Source organism: Cervus canadensis, chromosome 5 (assembly GCF_019320065.1).
Source record: "Cervus canadensis isolate Bull #8, Minnesota chromosome 5, ASM1932006v1, whole genome shotgun sequence".
Taxonomy (NCBI): Eukaryota; Metazoa; Chordata; class Mammalia; order Artiodactyla; family Cervidae; genus Cervus; species Cervus canadensis.
In genome coordinates, this window is record NC_057390.1 from 59,003,762 (window position 1) to 59,031,154 (window position 27,393).

Consider the following 27,393-nt stretch of genomic DNA (forward strand, 5'->3'; position numbering starts at 1 on the left):
CGGATACGACTGAATGACTGAACTGAACTGAACATTAGGTATACAGTTCAGTTCAGTTCAGTTCAGTCGCTCAGTCGTGTGCGACTCTTTGCGACCCCACGAATCGCAGCACGCCAGGCCTCCCTATCCATCACCAACTCCCAGAGCTTACTCAAACGCATGTCCATTGAGTCTGTGATGCCATCCAGCCATCTCATCCTCTGTCATCCCCTTCTCCTCCTGCCCCCAATCCCTCCTAGCATCAGGGTCTTTTCCAATGAGTCAACTCTTCGCATGAGGTGGCCAAAGTACTGGAGTTTCAGCTTCAGCATCAGTCCTTCCAATGAACACCCAGGACTGATCTCTTCTAGGGTGGACTGGTTGGATCTCCTTGCAGTCCAAGGGACTCTCAAGAGTCTTCTCCAACACCACAGTTCAAAAGCATCAATTTTTTGGCCCTCAGCTTTCTTCACAGTTCCAATTCTCACATCCATACATGACCACTGTTACTTCTGTATAAAAGCATTTGTATGTTTAAGAGAAAAGAAATATCCAAAAGATAGGAAACAGTGATAACAAAGAATCCCATACATTAAGTGTTTGGTAAAGACAATTGTAAATGTAACATTAAGTCTGTTTAACATTTTTGTTACTTTCAACAAATAAAACAGCTAAAATAAACATGTTTTGACACTTAAAGATGTAGGCTACAAATACATAGAAAATGTATTTATGTCAAACACCCATTGCTTGATGTCATATAAATTAAACATTGATTCCAACAATAGCACATTACCATTTCAATGTATTCTATTTACCATCACATTGTTTTTACAGTGAAAAGAAAGTCTAATTGCCATCTTAGGGATCTAGAAATACCTGGGAAGATGGGGACTTATTAAAAAAACATTTCTAGAGCCTATAAGTTACTTCTGACTCCTGGTTGGAGAAATAAAGATACCTTATTTACTCTTAAAGTTTTTGAATTGGTTAACATACACAAGTTTCTGGGGTTTTTTCCCTTATATCCTTCCTAATTCCTATGAAAAGAGGGACAATCTCTAGCTATAAAGAGATTATGTAAAATCAGAGTACTACCTACTTGAGTGAGCCCCAATTTTTAACCATCTCTCAAATCCTCTCACCACCCTGTTTTTATTAAGACACAGTAAGAACCAAACTTTGTATTAATAACCACATAACAAGTATGATACAGACATTTAATACGTGCAGTCATTGGTAATAAAACACACTGGATTTATTCAAAAAGCATGGATGTATAGACAAATACAGTACACCTACATGGACTCTAAACCAAACAATTTCAGGAGAATAATCTTTCAAAGAAATCATCTTTCACTGAAAGGCTAAAGAACAGAAATGATGAGGCATCATAGTAAGAAAGTTTTAATGTAAGCTAAGAATAGTCTACTTAGAAAAACAAACAAACAAAAACCACAGAATACATGAAAAAGGAAAGCTCTCAGCACTAAATGCAGGCAACTCCTGATTTCTATTAATAACACTTGCACTTGTAACTGCCACCTAGATGCAAACTGGGCACTTAACCAGTGGTCACCAAACAATGAGAATCTATAAATAGATCTACCCTTCTTCACATGGTAATCCTCTCATAATTACATCAATACCATATTCAAATATCTTCTATTAAAGCCTTCTTTGATTTCTTACACTTAATCACTGTTTATGCATTTCTATTTTGCACCAATCATACTGAAATTTTGGTTTTCATATAGATCTTTCCTACTAGACTGTGAACTTGATGTTTCCATTTTCCTGTGTATTCTACACGCCTAATACAGTTCCTGCCACATAGGCAGTATATAACATTCTACCGAAGAATGAAATGGGTGTTATGTAGGACAGATGAGAAGAGAGAAACATTAGACAATTACCAATTATCCTTGAGTAAACAGATAAAAGCATAGGTCTGGGCTAATAAAGAAAGGAATAAACAGGCTCATTATTTCAAAAGCAAGAAACTACAAGGATGAATAAGTCAAAAACATTTGATTTTCTTTCCTATAATTCAAATTATCTTTTTTTTTCATTTATCTTTATTAGTTGGAGGCTAATTACTTTACAATATTGTAGTGGTTTTTATCATACATTGACATGAATCAGCCATGGATTTACACCTATTCCCCATTCCAATTCCCCCTCCCACCTCCCTCTCTACCCGATCCCTCTGGGTCTTCCCAGTGCACCAGGCCTGAGCACTTGTCTCATGCATCCAACCTGGGCTGGTGATCTGTTTCACCCTTGATAATATACATGTTTCGATGCTGTTCTCTCGAAACATCCCACCCTCGCCTTCTCCCACAGAATCCCAAAGTCTGTTCTGTACATCTGTGTCTCTTTTTCTGTTTTGCATATAGGGTTATCACTACCATCTTTCTAAATTCATCGCAGCAAGCAACCTAGATGCCCATCAGCAGACAAATGGATAAGGAAGCTGTGGTACATATACACCATGGAATATTACTCAGCCATTAAAAAGAATTCATTTGAATCAGTTTTAATGAGATGGATGAAACTGGAGCCCACTATACAGAGTGAAGTAAGCCAGAAAGATAAAGATCAAATTATCTTTTTATACTAGAAGTTTAGTTAAGATGTTCTATTAAAAAGGGCCAGAAGCAGTGAGCACACTAAGTGCTCAGACCCTGGTTTCTAAACACCATTCCCTATGAAGAAATAATGCTTCTTTAAAGAAATAGTTGACTCCAAACCTGGAGCATAGAAAGAACAAGTCGATCATGAGAACTCTTGCGTCAAAAAGCAAGGAAATTCTCTAAGACCAGTAGGATTTATCAAAAGGACCAAGGATCAAGTTAAAGGGGCTCCCACTGGTCACATTTATGACAAGTTGAGAACTCTAAACAAACAAACAACCCTAACTGAGTATAACATATTGAACAAACAAAAAATGAATCTATCATGATACTTGGAGGAAGAGCAATGAGGAAGAGGGGTGGGGTGGGATAGGTAAAGGAAATCTCTTCTTTACAGAGGAATGCCAGTAAGTATGAAGAAATGACTGAAACAGAAAATCAACATTTTGTAAACCCCAATGTGAAAATCATCAATGTATGCTAAAGCTATTAGGTGAAAGGCTGCTCAAAAACAGAAAATTCACCTAATAACTAAGAATTAATATCCCCTTAACAGATGATCTTGCAATGCAAAGGGGAAAATGTATCTCTAAATGGAAAAATCTGGCTGTCACCACCTTAATTAACCAAGTCACCAAACTTGGCATCATTCATAATAGTAAGACAATTTGATATTATGTGATTCATGAAATGACAATATGAGATAAATATCATCACCTATGAAGTACTCTCACCAAAAATGTTTAACCCAATCGAATCAACCCTCTAGACTAAGGGTCAAGACTCTTTGTTCTGTGGATTCCTTCAGCACTCTGGTGAAGTCTACAGAACCCTAGCAGAATAATGTCTACAATACATAAAATACGTAAGATTACAAAATTACACTTAAATATAGCTATCTAAATATCTTTAAAAATTATAATACAGTAATAATTTTGGGGTTTTCTTCTGTTTATTTTTTTAATTTATTTTTTTCCCTGGGTCTTTGGATGTGGGATATCTTTTTTAAATAGGATCCGGCATCATCTTGTTGATGGTTTGTCAATAGCTAGTTGCGATTTCAGTGCTCTCTCACAGGAGGAAATGAGTGTATGTCCTTCTACTCCACCCTCTTGAACTGCCTCTATTTTTGCTTTTTGATTATGCAAATCTATCTAATTCCTTTAGGACTGACTGGGGAAATCAATCGTGACTATTCACTGGAAGGACTGTTGCTAAAGATGAAGCTCCAATACTTTGCCACATGATGTAAAGAGCTGACTCAATGGAAAAGACCCTGAGGCTGGGAAAGATTAAGGGTAAGAAGAGGGCAGCAGAGAATGAGATGGTTAGATAGCATCATCAACTTAACAGATATGAATTTGAGCAAATTCCAGAAGACAGTGGAAGACAGAGGAGCCTGATATGCTACAGTCCATGGGGTCGCAGAGTCAGACATGACCTAGTGATTGAACTACAACAACAACATCTAATTCTTAAGCAATAAATGAGCATAAATATTTTGAGATCCTTGCAACAATTTAATATGATATGAAAATATGTGAAATTTCACATGGTAACAAAGTTATAGGTAGCATTAATATCCATGTGAGGGGTTTCTTCGGAGAAGGCAATGGCACCCCACTCCAGTACTCTTGCCTGGAAAATCCCATGGATGGAGGAGCCTGGTAGGCTGCAGTCCATGAGGTTGCTAAGAGTCAGACATGACTGAGCGACTTCACTTTCACTTTTCACTTTCATGCACTGGAGAAGGAAATGGCAACCCACTCCAGTGTTCTTGCCTGGAGAATCCCAGGGACGGGGTAGCCTGGTGGGCTGCCGTCTATGGGGTCGCACAGAGTCGGACATGACTGAAGTGACTTAGCAGCAGCAGCAGAGGGGTTTCTTACATTCACAATTAAAGGAAATGCTAAAATTCAGTTAAAGCAGGGTTTCTCAACCATGGCACCATTCACACTGACATTTTGATCTACATAACTCTTTGATGTTGGGGGTTCTCCCCCTGTACATTGTAGGATCTTTAGATGCGTCCCTAGTCTCTATCCACTTGATTCCAATAGCAGCCTTCCACTCAGCTGTGACAACTAAAATGTCTTCAGACACAGCCAAACATTCCTATGTGGGGAAAGAGAGGTGAGAGAACAAATCACCCCAGTTGAGAACCACTGAATTAAAACAAAGATGTAATTTTTTCCCCATCCAAAATTTAGACTCCCTGAATTCTATTCACAGACCCTAAAGAATATGTGAACTGCAGGTTAAGTACCTTTGCTCTACACCTACCTTCCAGTCTAAGAAAATAGATGGAAATAGGATATTGGGATTTAGAACAAACATGGGGAAACAAACTGAGACTATGAGATAATCTAAAAGAAAACTAGCCTGGACATTTAGATCAATGTCATTTTTGAAAGGTGGGCAACTATTCTATATTAAAATAAATAAAGATAACTAAAGGCAATTGTGAGCCTTGACTGGAGGCTGGCTCAAAAAAATTCTGCTCTAATACACTATAGGAACAACTGGAGAATTTTGAACGTGGACTGGATGTTGTAGGAGATTTTGGAATTACTATTAATTTTCTTAGGTGGATTAATGATATTGAGATTATGGGAAAATTGTCCTATATTCAGGACATGAACACTACAGTATTCAGGAGTGAAATATGTCACCTACAACTTATTTTCAAATGATTCAGTAAAAAAATACACACAGATAAAATGGCAAAATGTTAAAAATGGTTTAAGTCAAGTACATATGATTATAACATGTTCTATTCTTTCCCTTTTCTGTGTTTTTTAGTTTTCACAATAAAAAGTTAGGGGAAAGAAACTTTTCATATTTTTTAAACATTAAATAAATAATGTGAAATATAAGTATCAGAGAGAAAGAAAAACATTCAATTTGTAATTGCTAATCTGCCCTGAAGATGGCATTGTTGTACAACTTCAAAAATGGAAGAAAAATAAATAAATTTCAATCAGGTTTTAATGTTGTAGAAGAGTAATACCATATACAGAATCTGGAATTCCTTAAAAGCTGAATGAGAAGGAAGCTGAGACAGAGAAACATTTACCAGATGCATTACCCAGGTACTATGCAAAAATCTCCCTTGCTTCTAAACTAAAGTAATAGCTGCTTAGAGAGAACATTGATATTACAAAATCACTCACAGCCAACTCTGAACTATCTATGGAATTGCCTATTACAAGTAAAGCAATAGCCAGACTTTTTTTTTCCCCTCTACCATTTCAATGTATACAAAACATTTCACCAAAGTGGTTAACACAGATATACTAACTAATCATTTTACTTCCCTTCTATTTTTCAAACGTGATTACTCTACTTTATAATATACCCTACTTTATAAAATCTAAACTTGCTTGCCCTCTATTGACCTTCTATCATACTGTGGTCCTCTAATTGGTCTCTTTGCTTCCAGTTTAAACCATTCTGCACATTGCTTCAGGATTAACCTTCTAGAATGTTTTCATTCTGCCATACTTCAGATCAAAAACCTTTAAAATTATTTATTATTTTCCAAACAAATGCCAAGCTCTACAAGTTGGTACTCAAGGAATTCCACAATCTGATGCTTACCTTCCTTTCTACCCTTATTTCCTATTACCCATGGATAATCTCTGTTCTAGATAGGGTGGTCTAAATGTCGCTTTAATCCATCAGGCTATTAAGGCTTCCTTGTCTTTGTTAAGGCTATGCCTTCCTGGAATATTCATACCATCTTTCTACCTATTCATTGCCTCTTCTCCCTTCAAAGTTCATTTCAAATTTCATTTCTAGATTACATATGTTAAGAAAAATATACACACATTCTAAAATATGAACAAAAATAATCTCAACATTATTTTTAAAAGCAAAAAAGTTGAAACAACCAAACTCCTAAATAAGAAGAAACTGGTTATTTAATAAGCTACAGTACAACCAGTGGATTTCACTATCATTAAAAATAGGACTGCAAACTTTACATCCATTGGGATGGTTACTATCCAAGAAAAAGAAAACCAACCAATCAAACAACAAAAAGTGTTGGCAAGGACGTGGAGGTACTAGAAGCCTTATGCACTGTCAGTAGGAAGAAAAATGGTGCAGCCATTTCAGAAAACAGAAAGGCAATTCCTTCAACAGTAAAAATAGAACTACCACATGATAAAGCAATTCCACTTCTATGTATATCCCCAGAAGAACAGAAAGCAGTATCTTGAGGAGTTATTTGTATACTCATGTAACAGCAACATTATTCATAATAGCCAAGAGGTGGAAACAACCCAAGTTTTTACTGACAGATGAATGGATAAACAAATGTGGTATATATACATAATAGAATATTATTCAGTTCAGTTCAGTTGCTCAGTCGTGTCTGACTCTTTGCGACCCCATAGACTGCAGCACGCCAGGCCTCCCTGTCCATCACCAACACCCGGAGTTCACTCAAACTCATGTCCATCAAGTCAGTTCATTGAGTATTATTATACTATATTATAATTATATTATATTATACTATTTATAATTATCTGTATAATTATATATTTAATTATATAAGCATATATACTTATATATAAGTATATAAACACTAGTATATTCTATATATAGTATATATACTATTATTATACTATGTTATATTATTATTCAGCCTTAAAAAAGAAAGAAATTCTGATGTTTGCTATAGCGTGGATGAACCTTGACAACACTATGTGAAGTGAAATAAGCCAATCACAAAAAGATAAATGCTGTATGATTCCACTTACACAGAGTATATAAACAGCGAAATTCACTGAGACAGAAAGCACGTGGTTGTCAAGGGCCAGAGGTGGGAAAATAAGGAGTTGTTTAATATGTTATAGTGTTTCAGTTTTGCAAGATGAAAAAGTTCTGGAGATTGGCTCCACAACAACGTGAATATACTTAACACTACTGAACTGCATACCTAAAAATTATTAAGATGGTAAATGTTATGTTACATATATTTTTACAATTTAAAAAAAGTCTAATAGAATTGCAAAATACTGAATGACATAAAAATGTTTAACATATATTGTTAAGTGGAAACAGGTTTTAAAGTAGTATGTCAGTTGCTTCATATTGGTACATATACACCATGGAATATTACTCAGCCGTTAAAAAGAATTCATTTGAATCAGTTCTAATGATATGGATGAAACTGGAGCCCATTATACAGAATGAAGTAAGCCAGAAAGATAAAGAACATTACAGCATACTAACACATATATATGGAATTTAGAAAGATGGTAATGATAACCCTATATGCAAAACAGAAAAAGAGACACAGATGTACAGAACAGACTTTTGGACTCTGTGGGAGAAGGCGAGGGTGGGATGTTTCGAGAGAACAGCATGTATATTATCTATAGTGAAACAGATCACCAGCCCAGGTCGGATGCATGAGACAAGTCCTCGGGCCTGGTGCACTGGGAAGACCCAGAGGAATCGGGTGGAGAGGGAGGTGGGAGGGGGGATCAGGATGGGGAATACATGTAACTCCATGGCTGATGCATGTCAATGTATGACAAAACCCACTGCAATGTTGTGAAGTAATTAGCCTCCAGCTAATAAAAATAAATGAAAAAAAAAATAAATAAATAAAGTAGTATGTCAGTATGATCCCAATTTTCTAATTTAAAATAAGCATACGCATTTCCAAAAAAAAATGCACAGATATATACCACAATTTTAAAAATGGTTACCTCCAAACACAAAGTTACAAGAAATTTTTATTCATTTGTGCTTTTGGGAATTTTCCAAATGTTTTCCTATGAAAACTTATTTCTGTGTATATATTAGTCAGGGTCTCCAGAGAAACAGACTCAATAGGATATTTACAAGATAGTTATTCAAGGAATTGGCTCACCAACCTGATATGGAGGGCAAGAGAAGTCCCACCACTGATTTCTGCAAACTAGAGAACCATGAAAGCCAAAGGTATAATTCAGTCTGAGGTCAAAGGCCTGAAATCCAGGAGGCCACTGGCACTAGGACCCGAGTCCAAAGGCCATGAACCAAGAACTCAGATGTGTGAGGGCCAGAGAAGATAAACGTCCCAGCTCAAGAGGAGAGAACAAATTCAACCTCCTTTGCCTTTCTGTTTTATTCAGGCCCTCAAAGGATTAAATGATGATGCCCGCCCACACTGGCAAAGGCAGGTATCTTTACTCAGTCCACTGAATCAAGTGCTAATTTCTTCCAGAACACCCTCAAAGACACACTTGGAAATAATGTTTTACCATCAATATGGGTATCCTTTAGCTCAGTCAAATTGACACACAAAATTAACTATGACGCTTCATTAATCAGGAACAATGCTATTATTAAACAGCAAAAGTTCAGCTTCAGCCTTACATCTACCTCCACTATAAATCTTTTTTAATGGCTATTAACCCTCAGAGGGCTTCCATGGTGATTCAGTGGTAAAGAATCTGTCTGCCAGTGCCAGAGAAGCGAATTCAATCCCTTGGTCGGGAAGATAACTTGGAGAAGGAAATGGCAACCCACTTTAGTATTCTTGCCTGGGAAACCTCATAGACAGAGAAAACAGGTGGGCTATATAGTCCATGAGGTCACGAAAAGAGTTGGATACGACTTAGTGACTAAACAACAACAATAACCCTGAGAAAACTAGCCTTCCTTTGATCTGGGATACTTACGATCTATATCAGCAATTTACAAACTTTTTTGATCCTATAGCCCATCAGTTAAAAAAACTTTTAAAAAATCATCATTTATAAATTATATAGGGTACAGCATGCATTATATTAATGCATACAATATAAAATTATGCTAAATGGAAATTTTTTAAGAGAGGAAAAACATTTAAAATAATCTGTTAATTGCTGGCAAAAAAGTAACTTTTTACTCTATTTTTAATAGATAGTAATGTGATTTCACTGTGATTCATTATTATTAAAAATCTTGATTTAAACTTTCATGAAATGGTGATTCAAAGGTTTGGCTCTGAGTTCAACTTATTTTTATACCTGGCTTTTAATGCTTGTTATTGGGGCAGGGGGAAGTATCTCACATATGGATGTAGAACCAAATGGAAGAAATCACTGATCACACTGTCTAAACTCTCTATTTTGAGATTTTTAAAACAAGGAAGAAAACTCCACTCTGGACTTTTAAAGAGATCATCATTTAACAAAATAGCACAATGATGGAAGATTTCCAAACATCCATTTTTTTTTTTTAAACATCCATTTTTAAAACAGATTTACAATAGCTTGAGTGTTTCTAAAAAATCAACTACTCTATTTTTTTCACTATACTTTACATATAAAATTTTATATATAAAACTTTTTTTATTTAAAAACAAACAAAAATACCCTGTGGGGACAGATTTAATATGTCTGCCTGTCTGTGTCTGTGTATTTCATTCTGTCTGGTTATATATTATTGTCAAGTCACATGCCATTTCTGAAAAAGAAAAAAAAAAATTAGCAAGTTTGCTAATTTCTTCTTGTTAATAAATGCTTTTTCTTCTTGTTAATAAAAACATACATAACATATTCTTGAGTTTGACAGCTCTTTTGTACTTTTAATATATGGCTATGGAAAAGCTTGTATTAAGAGTAGGAGAATCCAACTCTGTGCTTTGTTATTTACTGTGGTTCCATTATTAGTATTTATCCAAGATGTGACTTCTCTATAGGAGTTAGTGAACATTTTGTAAGAGTTGGTTTATTTAAAACTATATAACATAATTTGTAAACCTAATTAACTACTCATAAAAGGCTATTACAAAAAAAAAATACAAAAAAAAAAAAAGGCTATTACATCACAAGGATAAACTAAGTGAAGGACACTACTGTTAATCCCTTGAGCTTACTCACTTATCAATATAATGTGACTATCTGATAAATAAACATGTGGACTGATTGAAGATGTTGGTATCAAACTTCATAACAAATATTAGTAAAAGTCCACTTCTTTTTTCTTTAGATAAAAAATGAATATTCCTTAAGCTGCATGCAATCTGACAATGGAGTTTAGACTTAATCCACAAGACTATGGTGAGCCATTATAGACTTAAGACACTAGTGTTGAATTGATGATACATCATTCCAGAAGAGTATTAGTAAAGAGGGCCAAGTATAGTATCTAAGAGGACTCCAACAACATTTCTGAAGAAAGAAAGAAAGATATAAAGAAAAACTTGTGATAAAGAAGAGAAGGAATATCAAAGAAGGCAGAAGAAAAAAGGGAAGAAAAATCAGCTCAGAATTCACAAATAAAATATTAATACTAAGGGGAAAAACCTCCTTTACATTTGGCAGTTAGGAAGTAACCGCATCACACTGGGAAGCAATGTCAAGTCCAATAGTGGGGGTGGAAGCAGAATGCAGAGGTTGGAGTGAAATAGGTGAGGAAATTAACATACAATGATTACTGTTTCAAGAGACTCAATTATAAGATTACAAAACAGAATACATAGTACAATCTCCTTTTGATATAAAAACTGTATATAGCTATATATAATGTATGAAAAGGCATATGATAAAATGTTAATGATGGTAAATAACAGGTTTTTCCTGACCACAGTATTTAAGTACTTCCTCCTCTTACCTTATCCCCGTCCAACACACATATCCTGGTTACTCTCTACTACCAGCCTTATGGTTTGTGATCTTTATAGTACTTTCTCAAATTATAACTGATTATTTACCTGCTTATTTCCTGTCTTTCTCACTACATCATAAAATTATACTTGTTTCATTCATCTTTCTATACCACACATAGCACGGATGAATGTTCAATGAATGAATGAACAAATGAATGACTATAATGGAAAAAGAGGTAAGCACGAACAAGCCACTAATAATGTTTCTTATAAGTTCATGTTCCAACAATCTAAAAACCTAAGTCAAAAATACGTTACCTTGTTTGTATAACATTACCTGACATCCTAAAATTTGATTCTAGATTTTTATCTTTCCTATAACACAGTATAATATATTGGTTAAGAAAACTGACCATAAAGTGAGTTAGATCTCTATCATTTATTAGTAGTGTGACCTTTGACAACTTTCTTACGTTGCTCTCAGTTTCCTCATTTGTAAAATGCAACAGCAACAGTGTCTTCCTCATAGCAATGTTGTAACATTTAAATGAAATATAATTTACATGATCTATGTAAATCTTGGCACATGGTAGACATTCAACAAATAATTGCACTACTACTATTTATCATTATAAACATCTTAAGCCTTAACATTTGGACTGTGCCATACAAAGTTTTAAAATTAAAGTTTAGGATTCTAAACTTCCTCCATTGCTTCAGTGCCTCTAGTTTGAGGTGGAGGAAGCAAACCAATACGGGCAGATAGAATTTACTATCAGAAAAGTGGTCAAAGCAACAGTGGTTCTCAAAGCCATGCCAGTCAAAAGAAAGAAAAAGAGAGTAGTGGAAAATAATGACGAAACTTTAGCAATTTTTGAAAAAATAAAAGCAAAACTGTTTGTGAGAAAGAAGAGGGATGATGAGGCACAGAAGCTAGAAAAACTATTTTTGGAAGACACTTAATAATGGTCAAAATTCAGTCCATGAAAGTGGAGTGGATGAGACAGTTGGACCAGACTTTAAAAGATCATCTGTCTCAACTGTTTATCAATATATGAATCCTTTCTACTCAGGGTCTCTCTGCCTCCATTTGAAAACTGTCAGTAATGAAGTGACTGCTTCAGAAGCAGATTATTACTATAAAGCAACTATAATTACTTTAGGAAAAAAAATTATCTCTTGTAGTAAACAGAATCCTGCTTCCCTGAATTTTGCATCACCATTCCTAGTTCAATCACATTACAGGAATAATAAATAATTCTAGTCACAGGAAAGTAACATTACAAAGGAAGAAAGTGTCGAAAAAGAGGGCTAATGAGAACTCAGAGCAAGGAGTGGGGCAAATATACATAAAAGGTAAGGAAGAAAGCAGTCAGAAAAATCATCCTACAGAAGCCAAGGGAGAAGGATCCAGAAGGAAAGTATGAACAGTAGTGTCAACATGCTGCAGAGAGAGAGGTCAAGGAGGTTTTTAAACTTCAGAGAGGAAACTGGATTAGAAGTTTTAGGACAATGTTTGGGGCAGGAGCCATACCACAAGAGGTTAAGTAAATGATGAAGTAACAATGCAACAATATCAACATAGTTTTGGTGATGAAAGAAAAGCAATTAAGAGTTGAGCAAGAATTTTTTAGGCCATGGGAGACCTGAGCACATTTATAGGCAAACAGCAAGAAATCAATTGGGGGTGAGATTAAAAGAAATAAGAAAAAGTGGTGGAAAAAGGAGATGAGAGAGAAGGAAGAATTAGATTCTCCGGGGGATGGAATGGGATGGATGGTGAGGAGGAAGCAGAAAAGATACTGAATAGTTATACCCAGAGACTATGAGGCACCTTGGGCTATGCCCCACTTTGAGAAAAACAGGACTTTGTCAAGCAACAGTAAAAAAATTAGCAAGCTGATCCAGAAAAGTTGCCTTCCATACTACTCTCCTACCTAATACCCTTATTCATGATGTGCAGGGAGATCAGCTAGGACTTGGGTGAGCCTGGACTGCCTCACTCCCACCACAAGTTCTGAAAATTATCTGAAGTCCTAAGATCAAAAGGGCAGTGAAAATATGTTATCCATGAAATGATGGCAAGGGAGACGGAAGCAACAGAAAAACAATAATAATAACAATAATAATTACTAAACACTATATGGTACATAATTGCTTAGTTTCATTTATATGATTTTGCTGGTCCTACTAACAACCTTCCAAGAAAAACATTTCTGAATGAATCCATAAATGAATGAAACAGTGATCCCTATTCTGTGATAGAGAAACAAGTTCAAGAGTAACTTGGCTTCACACAATTTAGCTAGTTAGTTGTGAAGATGTGATTTGCACTCAGATCTTCTGATTTGAAATTCCATATCTCTGTCCCCAAAGCACATTAGCTCTCTGGAAAGAAAATAAGAAAAACAAATCTAAGTTTTTCACTTTGCCTCCCATCCATGTCAGGCACCCAGTGCTTTACTTTTCTGTCTTCTTTTTCTCATCAGTCACCGATCCAATTATTTAGAAGAACAATTATTATTTAAGTCCACTTATATTAAAAATAAATGGCAACAATAATTAATATCTTTGATAATTTTTTAAGGATTATTTTTAGGGCAGTTTTAGGTTCAAATAATTTTATAAGACTGAAATGGGTAGAAAATTATTACTTAAAGAAAAAGACTATACATTTTCATTAGTACAATTTACCATTTTTCTTAGCAAAAGGGTAATTCCTGAGCGGCAATGAGGGATAAATATGCTACAACGGGTCACCAACATGAGAAGGCAAGTACTTATTTATATGACAGCATTAATTTGTTAGTATTTTTTGAAAGCTCAAATCTTTATGCTTAATAGTTAGCTTCATTATTGAGATCACTGTAAGCAATAATATATATGATACATAATATTTTATAACTTAGCTACCTTAAAAATTATGATTAAACCAGACTCTGTCAGATGATAAATCTTACATAGTAGAGGAGTATATTATTTTCGTTCTAGCTGAAGGAAAGACGCTTAACTACACCATTAGCCAGAAATTGGCTCTTAAAATTCCAAAAGTGTTGTGCCAAGCATTTCTTAGAATATTACATATTTGAGATATTTTAAATTTACTATGATTAAAAAATAATCTCTAATAATTTTTATCAAATCTATCTTTGGTTGGACATTAAAGTATTTTTTTTCTTGCATATATCAGTATTTCTAAATTGAGGGAAATCAAGTTGAACCTAAAGAAACACAGAAAATAAGAACAGAGTTACGCTAATCTAATTTGCTTTTTCCTTACTTTCCCATTTGACATTTATGAGACCCTGTGCCTTGCAGGAAATTCTAAATACATGTGTTTCCTTAAGTTCCTTATTTACTTTTGATTTAGTGACAAAAAGGAACAATAAGAGAGAATCTTGTCTGGAAGGATAAGAAATATAAATATTATAATATTTTTTAAATATTATAATATTAAATTTACATATTCTTAAATAGCTATGAAATAAGTAATATTAAATGTGTGACATTCTTATTAGGAATAAAATTACAAATATCCTCAAAATACAGCATAAATACATTTTAAAAATCTAGATGTTATTAAAAATAAAAACAATGTCTTTTTTCCCCAGCATCTGTCACACAATATGCTAAAAAAACACACTATAACAGTCACTGAAATTAAGGTTCATAAGCCTGGAACTGAATGATATAACTGTACTGTGAAAAATCTGTCGCTAACATGTAAAAAGTTGAATGTAAACAAAATATAACTTGGATGCTTTATTTTACTCCTTTAGAGCATTGATATTACTGTATTACTAGCAAAATTTTGTCAGAGTGAATCAGATAAGAACATGGTATTCTATTCTTGGTGTCTTAGCCAAAGAGTAACAAATCCTAAAATCACTCATTCAAAGTTAACTGGAGAATACAAATGTCTTAAATATGTAAATCAGTAGATACTTATTGACATACCTACAAAAATAGTAAAATTAAAATAAAACCTATATAATCTACCTTACCTTGAAAGTAGTTGCTAAAAGAAAATTACATATTAATGTATTCTCAAGAAGGACAAAAATGACACTAGGCTTTATCCATTGTTTGGGTTACCCTGCCTTTTTTCTAGAGTAAAAATAATCTAGTGTTAAGTCTATCTTTTTTAATAAACTATATATTTCATCTAGGTCCTTGAAGGGAAGGTTCTTCAAATAATCTAAACAAGTATGTACTCTATAAAACATAATAAAATGATGCTGTTAAAAAAAATTTTTTAGAGAGAAAAAAAAGCAAAATAGCTAGAAACTCATCTGCAGTGAGTCAGTAAGTGATTCAAGAATGAAAATATTTAAATGTTAGTTTGAGGTATAAAGTAAGTAACTGTAACTATGAAGTTCATTAGTACTATAACCCCAAACCAACAATGAAATAGCATTTTAATGAATTACTGCTTGGTATTACCTCTATACCTCTCCCCACTGTTTGGGTCTCTTAGCCCAGTTCTGCCTTACAAGCTTCTCTACTTAGCTTGGATCTCATGGTCAATAACATGTTTAATTTTCTCCTTGCTCATCCATCTTCACTACAATCTGTCTTTGCTTTTGTTTCTGGTTGCAGAATACTGTCAGAGAAAATTTATGTAAAACATGCGGATTATATATTTATGAGTTCCAATCTCAAATGAGGCTCTGCTCAGCAGTCCTTTCACTTATTTATCCTCAAGCACTTCTCTTTCCCAATTCCCACAGTATTTATAACAAACTTCATTACTTTCATGTTCCCTAGCTTACCTCCAATCTCATGCTCAAAAAGTAACTATCTACCACATATCAATAAAACAAGGTCCTCAGATATGACTTCTTCCATTCATACCCTAATATACCTAATTCTCACCTATACACAACTCCTAAACCTTCTGAGTACAGTATAAGATGTCTGCTCTTTTCCAGAGCTAATCCCCCAACCTGCTGTTCTTGATCTCATCTTTCTCCACTCCAAGACCTTGTTCTATGAATTATTTCCTGACTCTCCTATTGTCAATTTCACCAATTCATTAAAAAATAAAAAGTCAAGTACTAAAGTTCTTTCCTTCAGCTCTATCTATTCAAGCTAACTCGTCTTATCTCTTCACTGGCAAACCTCTATTCTCTTTCTTGTCTACCTCCTTAGCAATCCACCTTTCATCTTCACCACTTACTTGGCTCTAGAAAAGGTGAGAAATGCCTTGATTTCTAAATTCAGTTGCTAATATTCAGCCTTCCTGCTCTCACTGCTCTCAAAAGTCAGCAAAGATAATAAATATAGACAGAATGAAAAAAATAGAAATATCACTATTTGTAATTCTCCAATGCAATGGCTGATTCAAGCAAAGGTGATTAATGGGGATGCTAAAACCATAAGTTTAAAAGATTGTTAGGAACATGATATTTACATGGCCACAAAATATCACAAAGTCAATCATGTATTAAATAGCAGAGATCTGTCAGTGCTTACCAAGTGATTAAGCTGGAGTCACCAACAGAGGACAGCCTGGTATTAGGTGTCTCCTAATGTGATAAAGTGATAGGTGTATATATATATATATATATATCACCTGTTTTATATTATCATCAGAAATATTCTACCAGAATTGAATTAAAAAAAAGACTAATTCAGAATATGCAATATACCTGAGGACAAACACCTCTACTTTTCAGATGCTAAACCCAAGAAAGGGAGACCATGAGACTAGTCCAGACTGAGAAAGACTGAAGAGACATAGAAGCCAAATGCAACATATGACACTTGACTCAATTTTGCACTAAAGGGAGAAAAAAAATCTATAAAGAATTTTGGAATAAATAGGAGAATTTAAGTATGGACTATATGTTGAATAATGTTATTGAGCAATTGTTGGTATTATTAGGTATCATGATGGTATTGTGGTTATGTAAGAGACATTACAGGGACATTCTCTGTAACTGGGAGATACACGCTTAAGTATTCAGAATGAAGCACTGTAATATCCATATCCTGTTACCAGGTTTGGCAAAAGGTGTGTGTGTTCATTCTACTATTCTTTTGACTTTTTTGTGAGTTTAAAACTTTTCAGTAATAATAATATGAATCAATGGACCAACGAAGGCTTACTAAAAACTGAAGATAAGCAGAAATGAGTCAGTTGGATGAAGGGGAGAAAGAGTGTGATAAGGAGAACCCTTAAGGAACAGGGAATAATAAGTACAAGGGTTTGGAGGGAAGAGAGAGCCAAGTGTCAGAAACCACAAGTAATTCAATCTGTTTATTTAAGGGGAGCAGGGAGTTGTGGAGAGTCACTGGCCTAGAGAGATAAATTGGGAAAAGAACTTAAATGAATTTATAAATCTGCTAAAGCAATAAGGAATATGAGTTTCATCATGAGGATAAAAGAAAATCACAGAAATAAACTGAGGAATGACATAATCAAATTTTCCCTAAGAAAGATCACTGATCACTGATTGTAACACTGAGAATGGACTGGAGAGGACTAAGACTAAAAGAGATGAAATAGGAATAGTTAGTGAGAGAAACAGTGAGAGATGACAACAGCCTAAACTCAGATAATAGTAGAGAAGATGGAGAAAACTGGATGGATTTTATATCTTTCTCTATTTCTAACTGCTTGTGAGTATTCCATACCCAAATTTGTAACTGCTTACTGGGTGTATCTTTACCTGCAAGTCTCAGAGACACCTAAAAGTCAAGATATCCAAAACTTAAATTCACTATCTTTATCCACCCTTCTCTACCTTCCTTCTCTATCTAGCTCAGTAAATAACACCATCTATGTAGCTTACCAAAATCACTGCAGATGGTGATTGCAGAAATGAAATTAAAAGACGCTTACTCCTTGGAAGGAAAGTTATGACCAACTTAAACAGCATATTAAAAAGCAGAGACATTACTTTGCCAACAAAGGTCCGTCTAGTCAAGGCTATGGTTTTTCCAGTGGTCATGTATGGATGTGAGAGTTGGACTATAAACAAAGCTGAGCGCCAAAGAATTGATGCTTTTGAACTGTGGTGTTGGAGAAGACTCTTGAGAGTCCCTTGGACTCCAAGGAGATCCAACCAGTCCATCCTAAAGGAGATCAGTCCTGGGTGTTCATTGGAAGGACTAATGTTGAAGTTGAAACTCCAATACTTTGGCCACCTGATGCGAAGAGCTGACTCACTGGAAAAGACCCTGATGGTGGGAAAGATTGAGGGCAGGAGGAGAAGGGGACGACAGAGGATGAGATGGTTGGATGGCATCACCAACTCGATGCACAAGGGTTTGGGTGGACTCCGGGAGTTGGTGATGGACAGGGAGGCCTGGCATGCTGTGGTTCATGGGGTCGCAAAGAGTCAGACACGACTGAGCAACTGAACTGAACTGATGTTGCTTACCAAGCTAAAGACAAATAGGGCCAACTTAACTCTTTGACCTCTCTACATTCTTCAATTTCTACACCAACTTTAATTGTCCTATGGACTCCACTCTTAAATCACAAATCCAGTCCTTGCTCTCCATTCCAACTGACACTGCCTTTAGCTTAGGATTTTATTTAGCCAAACTGAAAAACAAAACAAAACAAACCAGGTCACAAACTTTCTTGATAACTAATATGATTTCAAAATTATTCACTCCACAGGAGAAAAACATTATAAAACATGATGTATTAGAATACTCATATACAAACACCCAATCTCTGAACTTAGTTTTAATGAAAAAGCTAACTAATTGAACATAAATTATTCAAATCAGTAGCATTTATGACATGAAAATTTACCCCCACTTTCTACAATCTGATTTTTTTTTTTTTTGGCCACGCCAGCTGTGGCTTGCAGGATCTCAGTTCCCCAACAACTGAACCTGGGTCACAGCAGTGAAAGCCTGGAATTCTAACCACTAGACCACCAGGGAACTCCCTACAATCTGATTATTTTTTAAGTTCACCATGAAGTGAAAGTGAGAGGGAAATCGCTCAGTCGTGTCCGACTCTTTGCGACCCCATGGACTGTATGTAGCCTGCCAGGCTCTTCTATCCATGGGATTTTCCAGGCAAGAATACTGAAGTGGGTTGCCATTAAAGTTCACCATACTTTTTAAAAAATCCTACCAATACCACAACGTGACTTATTTTGAATACTGTCTCCAACCATTCTACCCTCATGCTGTCTAAAAAAAATCTCACTGGATAGCTGGAACACTGTTTTATCTGCAGTTTTACTTTTGTATGATTGTGAAGGAAAACTGACCAGTTTAACAAAATTCTAAGATTACATTTCTCCCATTTATTTCAAGTATTTCAGTTAATCCAACTCTAAATGTACAACATGGACTACTAAACATATAGAAAAATCAAAACATCTCTTTATTGTATAAAAAAGGATGTTGAAAAATAATAAAGGAACAAATCTAGAAATAAATGAGATTTTACAGATAGTGGATAGGTTTAAAACCCCTATGTCTTCAATTAAATCCTCACATGTGAAGAGCAATTACCAGTGGTAGAAAAATTCTTCTAGAAAAAAGAAAGGCATGAATAATAAATAAAGGCAGAAGGAATTATTCCCAATAAGGGAAATGAGCCAGGATAACTATAGTTTACTCTTGGTAAGGTCAAAACTTTTTGTATAAGGCACTTCTGAAATTTTCAATTCTTAAATTATACATTTTTAATGGCTTTTCAAACAGCATATTTTGAAAACAAGGTAATCTTTCCTTGATAACTCAATTTCACCATTTTAATAATCTGTTTTATATTATGGTGATACCCTCAGATGCTACTGAAGGAAGTCAGTCTGCCCCTAGGTGAAAGATCTTCAAATTATGGTGATAATACTAGCGCCAATATTTTGGCCACCTGATGTGAAGAACTGACTCTTTGGCAAAGACCCTGATGCTGGGAAAGATTGAAAGCAGGAAGAGAAGGGGATGACAGAGGATGAGATGGTTGGATGGCATCACCAAATCGATGGACATGAGTCTGAGCAAACTCAGGGAGTAGGTAATGGACAGGGAAGCCTGGCGAGCTGCAGTCCATGGGCTTGCCAAGAGTCAGACACAGCTGAGTGACTGAACTGAACTGACTAGTTCTTTCACTAGTTTGTTATCAATATATTTTTAGAACTCTCTTCTCCCTAAAGACGTTGTTTTCAGCAGTTACTTCTCTGCCTTGCTTTCTATATTCCTGCTTCAGCACCATCTATATCCCTTTCTAATTTGAATCTTCTGAAACAAGTAACTTTTTTTAATTAATTGAAACATAATTAACATATAACATTATATTAGTTTCAGGTACAGTAACTAACTCATATAGTATTTTATAGCTGACATAGCATCTTAACACATTACCTCATTTAATTCTCACAGTAACTTTAAAACACAAAAATTACCACTATTCCTACCTTATGAGACAACTAAGGCTCAGAAAGATTGAGTAATTTATCTAATAAAGTCATAAGGCTGGTAAATAACAGAAGTGATTCCAACTTTTCAATCTCCTTTCATCACCAAATTAAACTTGCTACAAAGAAATTAAATAAGAGTCAAAAGTGAGGCCTAGGACTTCCCTGGTGGTACTGTGGCAAAGGGTGCTTCCCCAGTGGCTCAGACGTTAAAGAACCTACCTGCAATGCAGGAGATCCAGGTTCGAGCCCTAAGTCCAGAAGAACCCTGGTGAAGGGAATGGCTATCCACTCTAGTATTCTTGCCAGCAGAATCCCATGGACACAGAAGCCTGGCAGGCTACAGTCCACGGGCTCGCCAAGAGTCAGACAAGACTTATGACTAACACTTTCACTTTCACTCTGAATGTGGTAAAGAAACTGCCTGCCAATGCAGGGGCCACCAGTTCCATCCCTGGTCTGGTCCCACATGCCGTTGGGGCAACTAAGCCCATGCTCCACAACTACTGAGCCCATATTCTGCAACTACTGAAGCCTGTTCGCCTAGAGCCTATGCTCCACAATAAGAGAAGCCATTGCAAAGAAAAGCCTGAGAACCACAGTGAAGAGCAGAACTGCTCACTGCAACTAGAGAAAGCCTGCATGCAGCAATCAAGACAAGCACAACCAAAAATAAATACTTTTTTTTTAAAGTGGGGCCAATAAGAAAAAAATGATGAGATTCATGAGTAAGCTTTGAATTTTTCTGCATCATAATATACATTATTAATTAATTAAAACACAGCTTACTTCTCTTCCTTGGCAGTTGAAGCTACCAGAAAAAAAATTATCTAGGTAAAGAAAATACTATTTATTTTCAATTCAAAAACCTATGTACCAGTAATGAACAAGTCAAAACATAATAGCTCAAATCTGCAATAAAATAAGGCTGCCATTTTCAGACAGAAATCAATTCTTTTACTTCAGATTTGAAGACTACTAAGCAAACTAAAAAAATATCTGCATTATGTCACAGATTTTCCCCTCACTGCCTCCTCTTGCAAAGAGAGAGAATTGCCAGAGGACCTAAAGTTTAATCTTACCCACCAAACAATGCCAGAGAATATTTTCCCATCTGGTGGAAGTCAGGAACATTAGCTCAGGCCCCTTCGAGAATCATGCAAACCACAGATTTAGAACATTACTGATATTTAGGGTCGGATAATTCTTTGTTGTGTGTGTCAGGAGGTTGAGGGGGAGGCAGGGTGGAGTAGGATATGTCATGCACATTATAGGATATTTAGCAACATTCCTGGATAGAAGCCAACAGCACCCAGCCCTCAGCTGTGACAAGGAAAAATGTCTCTGGACATTTGCAAATATCCCTTGGAGGGCAAAACTGCCCCTCTGATTTAAAAGTTAGGGCCCTAGGTCTTGAAACAGGAGGCCTCCAACCAGCCCTAATTTTTTTTAAATTGTGTTTCTAAAATATGGGTTTTTTAAAAATTAAGATGGTAACAGTACAAAAAGATACCTAAATAATGTATATGCCATCCTCCTTTAGCTTAAAGCATTTTATAGGATTTTGTAACATGAATCGCATGCATTGTCCCCTTCCTCCCTCCATCCCAAAGATGGGGAAATGTCCAGTTCTCTGACTACTCTGCTAGTAAAATGTCAAATACATACATACATATATACGTACATACTTATATACACAAAAGATCTTAACAGTTCTAACTTGCAAATCCCCATTTCTTGCTTTACATGGTCACACTGTGGTTCTTGAGTCATGTGTCCTAGAGATTCAAGCTTCCACTCCAGATTTCCTCATCTGGTTTCTGCCATCTATTTGTGAAGGAAGTAGAAAGTATGCAGATGACTTTTAAGATCTTTTCAACTCTAACATCCAATGGCAAAAACACTCCTTCAACTTTTACCTACTGATTCCCAGCTGACTAAACCACCTCCCTCAGATCACTGAAGTCATTCATGCTAACTTTTTTCTTTCTCCAGTAGTAATCTATGATGAATACAACCAAACAGGATGGCAACTGTTTAAAATATCACTTTTTAATACCAGTGATCAGTTGATTATTTCCTGACTTAAACTATTTTAAACATGGAAATTAATTTTAAAAGAAAAACTTTTCAGGGAGTGATACTGTATATATGAGTGAACCATAACAGGCAAATATTGAGATGGAAAGTAGATTAGTGGTTGCCTAGGTCCCGAGGTAGGGTGGAGTGGTGACAATGGGGAGTAACTGCTAATGGGCAGAGGTTTCTTTTTGGGGTGATGAAAATGTTCTAAAATTAGATTATGGTAATGGTTGCACAACTATGTAAATAACCTAAAAATGGATGAATTTAATACTTTAAGTAAGTGTACTTTACTCAATAGTTTGTAAAAAGCTTAAAGCAGAAAAAGAATTTTAATTAACTCTTATTGATACAAAAAGAATGTCATTAAGAACAAATTCTGCAAAGTTTCCCATTTCAAGAGTTGTGTCAGATTTGATTTTAATTCTGACATAAAAACTTAATACCTATCCAGAAATTAACTTTTCCAGAAAATAAACAAATACAAATTTAATCATCTTTTCCTAATAAACTTTGGATACCTTAAACGCAATGAAAAACATTTCAGAAAGCCAAATGTTAGGGTAACAATACCTCTCTAAGACCAAAATACATTAATATCATCATTGACAACGAAACAGGGACAGTCTTTATAATTTTGTTGTAGCGCACTCATTATAAAGAAAACCATAGAGATATTTTTAATTTCTTTTAAAAGTGATCCTCAGGTTGTAATGTCTGTCCTGATAACACAATAATTCTGAAATTAACAGAGTATCATTTTAAAATAGCCAAATCACAATAAAATCGCAAACATCTAATCCCTTAGACCACAACTATCAAGCACCCAAAATTTGCACACATTGATTTTTACCAAAACCTATCATAAGCAATGATGACAACGATGAACAATCAAGTAATACCTATTTCTAGGAAATCAGAATCTGACTGCAATCAAACAAATCCCATCATTCCACCTTAGAAGTCATTAAGGCTCTCAAGCTACTTTTCCAAATAGAACACTTCATCAGATATAAAAGTCAACCTGAATGTCCGTCAAAATCTGCAATTTAAGTTACCACAGTAACATTTCTCAGTACACTATCATGACATCACTTGCCATTTTAAAGCATTTACTATTAAGACTGCCCTGGGGTTTGACAAATCAGACACAGAACCAATTAAAAACAAAACACAAAAACATTCCAACTGAATTCTTCGAAAGTAAAGAGAGCTTCAATAAAGACCAAAATAAAGCTAGTTAATGGGGAACTCTTAAAAACAAACTGCAACCCGGGTCAGCCAAAATTCTAAATATACCATCCCAAACTCAGCACACGAACAGACCAAGTGTTAATTATAATGGGCAGGCAAAAGTTCCCCTGTCAACGACAGGAGGGCAGTTAAGGCCTGATCAATGCAGAGACGGAAAGACGTATAACTGAAGAAAATTAACCATTGAGCAAAATGATGGCGAGCTAAACTGCCAAACTGCAAAACACCGAGTTATTTTCTGGGCTGGCCATCTCCAGGAAGAAAAATGACTTTTTTAAATTTAAATTATTCCAGTAGGATCAAAAAGCGGCTTAAGGGCCCGGCTAGAAAAAGAAAGGGAAAGTTTGGGGGGAGCGTCTAAGGAGGGTGGTGGAAGTTCCACAGCCGAAATCCCAAGAGGGGCAAGAGGGGCGAGAGGGGCGAGAGGGGCGAGAGCGGCGTCGCAGCCGCCGGCTAGGGGCGAAGAGTACAGCTGCCGGCCCGGATCCCGGCGGGAGATTGAGAAGAGGAGGAGGTGGTGGCCGGGAGGAATGGAAGCTTCGGCGCTGGTCAGTTGTGACCGAAACTCCGCCGGCTCGGGCCTGGGAGGAGACAGAGGGGGTGGGGTCTCGGTCCTCCCTCCACGGGAAGTCGGGGCGAGGGTGGGCCGCGAAGCGCTGGGGGCCGCGTGGGGCCGGCCCGACACCTACCTGCGGGTCCCGGGCAGCCGCCCCAGAGCGAGGCCTAGTGCATCGCCGCCGCCTCCAAGCCTCCACGTCGCGCCGAGGCTGCTGCTCCGCGGCCGCCGCCGCCCGGAGCCCGGCTGGGCCCGAGCCCGGCTTCCCGCCCCGGACCCGCGCCGGCTGGCCAGTCGGCCGGGGGAGCACAGGGCCGCCCTCTCGAGCCCCGCTCCGCTCGGGGGTGAGAGGCGGCAGCGGCGGCTCCCTCACGTCTCTCCCGGGTGTCCTGTCAGCCAGCAGTTTCCCCCGGGTCCGCAGCGCCGCCTCCGCCGCTGCTGCCACCGCCTCTCCCACATCCCCGGCCTCCAGAGGAGCCGCCGCCGCCGCCGCCGCCGCCGCGCCGCGACCACTACCCCTAGCGATTCTGCTCCCTGCTCTACTGCTTCTCCTCACCCCGCCCGCCCGCCTCGGTCTGGCTAGGTCCAGGGGAGACAGCGCCGGAGGCCGCCGCGAGGCCTCCGCAGCCCCCAGCCCACAATCCACCGCGCGGCTCCACCGGGGCGGGAGGCCGCGGCCCGGGCCCGGGGGGAGCGCTTGCCGTCTCGGGAGAGGGCCGGGCCTGGCGCGGGCGCCGCCGGCGTTACCCCGGAGCGGGGAATACCCCGCGCGGCTGCTCGGCGCCTCCTCTAATCTCTAATAACCCCCAGGCAGAGACAGAAACCCAAGCTGAACTCGACTTTTCCCGGCGACCCCTCCCCCACCCCCAGGTGCTCTCGGCTGCAGCCAGGTGCCGCTTGCCGCCTTCCCGGGTCGGTATGCGACCCCTCAGGGTGGCCCTCGCCCAACCCCTAGAGCAACCGACACCAAACATCCCTCAATCACCCAGCACCTATTAAAGTAGGTACTTCCACAATATTTCCACCTCTCCTTTCACCCCTTTTAAAATGAAGGCTGTTCAGAGTTTCCCGGTTAAGTGTCCTTTGAAAGGTTTAAGGTCACCCCCTCCCCAACAATCCACTGGACTCGAAACAGTGCACTCCCTATGGAGGCCTTCTCCCACCAAATCCCAGGTTTTGCCCTAGTTGCAGGCCTTCTCTCAGGTACCCATCACACTTCTCTAGCCGTGAAATCAGTTCTTCCAGCTCTTTGACTGAAATACTTGAAGAGTGTGTGTATGTGTGTATTATTAATACCTCCTCACTATGATTCTCAACAGTTACCCAATTTAGCCTGGTTTTGGAGGGCTGGTGATCTTAAGATTAATCCAGTTAATAGAATCCACAAGAAAGAGAATGTGTCAGGATACTTTTTAAAAAGAGAAAGGGGCCTTTTGAATGCTTATTTTATCACATAGTGTGTTCTGTGTGTTTTATCAAATCAAAAGTGAAAATGTAACTCTTACCGTTGGAGACTGAAAAAAAAGTTTCCAATTTCACTTCTAAGAAGTCATTTTGAAAACTGCAAACATAACTCTTTGTGAAATAGTATTTTACCCACTAAAGAGCTAAAGTTGGGGGAAGGGAAGGACAATAAAGAAGAAAGCAACAAAAATAGTTGAGAGGAAATTCTTACTTTATATTGTTCTAAATTCAATTTTCTACAGTTCTGTAATGAGAATGAGAACAATAATCTCCAATATGAACTAAATTTAGCTATAAAAATAATAAAGAAACCCTCCTAAATCCTGGATAAAACCAGATGAGTTTACATTACACACATTACATACATTACACAAGGAAAGACTCACCAAATTTCACCAAAGGCCAGAAAGGAAAATAATTCACTTTAAATTTAGAATCAGTTCATAGATTATACTATGAAATGGATGCAACAGGTTCCTATATTTTGAAACCACATCAGGAAACCAACGGTAGTTCAAAGCTGCCTTATACCCAGTGGTTTGGCCTTTTAAAAAATACTTGCACTTATACCCGACCTTGCTCCAAAAAAGATTCCAAGTTGCCGTAGTTGGCACTTGGGTTAGAGAATAGCTATGAAGTATCTCTCAGACAGTAACACAAGACACACAGGTTTGCTTTCCTCATCATCCATTTGTAGATAACAAACCATAGGAAGAAAATACATGTTGAGTATTGCACTTAGTTCTTTCAGGGATCCAGCATGGTTTTATTTTTACTAATCCACAGAACAGTTCATAATCATGAATCTAAATCTAAAACTAAATGCTGATAATCAGGTTTGCCAAAAACATAACAAAAGACTATTAACTGGATAAGGAATTTAATTTAGAAGTAGGTATATTTCAGATTAATATGTTCACTTGTTATCCCTTAAATCATTGCAGTATTAAAAAGAAAAGCCAAGTTGAAAACAAATGTGTAAAGGTATGTAATTAGTATTAATTTCCAGAAAGCACAGATCACAGAAAATTAAGAAAAACTGATAGAAACCATTATTGCCCTCAAATGAAGCAAATATCAAGGCGATATTTAGCTACCCTATTACTAACAGTGTATCTGGCATTATCTTTATTAAACCTGTTGAGAATTGTGAATGGTGATAGTCCCCGGGGTCAGATATTCTCATTAGGTGGAGAACGGGCAAATTTTCTAATGCTGCAACACCTATGAAAGGCCTGTTATGTTTGCTATATGTTCAGCACGTATTTGTGTATGGGGCAATTGTGAGACTAACATGTTTCTCAGCCAGTGAATACCATGTTTAATGACTTGACAGAAACTATACTTTCATATGCCAATATAAATACAGAAGGGGAAGGGAACATAGTTGTAGGAACAATCAGAAAAATAATTTTTCAGTTTAGTTAGATATGAGCA

At 37.0% G+C, this 27,393-nt stretch overlaps 1 protein-coding gene across 2 annotated transcripts in view; it reads right to left on the reverse strand.

The window, feature by feature from the left end:
* The window catches only part of VPS54 (VPS54 subunit of GARP complex), a 109,961-nt gene extending 85,202 nt beyond the window's left edge, over positions 1-24,759 (reverse strand). For both annotated transcript variants that reach the window (XM_043468876.1, XM_043468874.1), the window contains exon 1: positions 24,626-24,759. The gene's annotated coding sequence lies outside the window, so the exon portion shown is untranslated. The remainder of the gene's footprint in view (positions 1-24,625) is intronic.
* Positions 24,760-27,393: the final 2,634 nt, after the last annotated feature.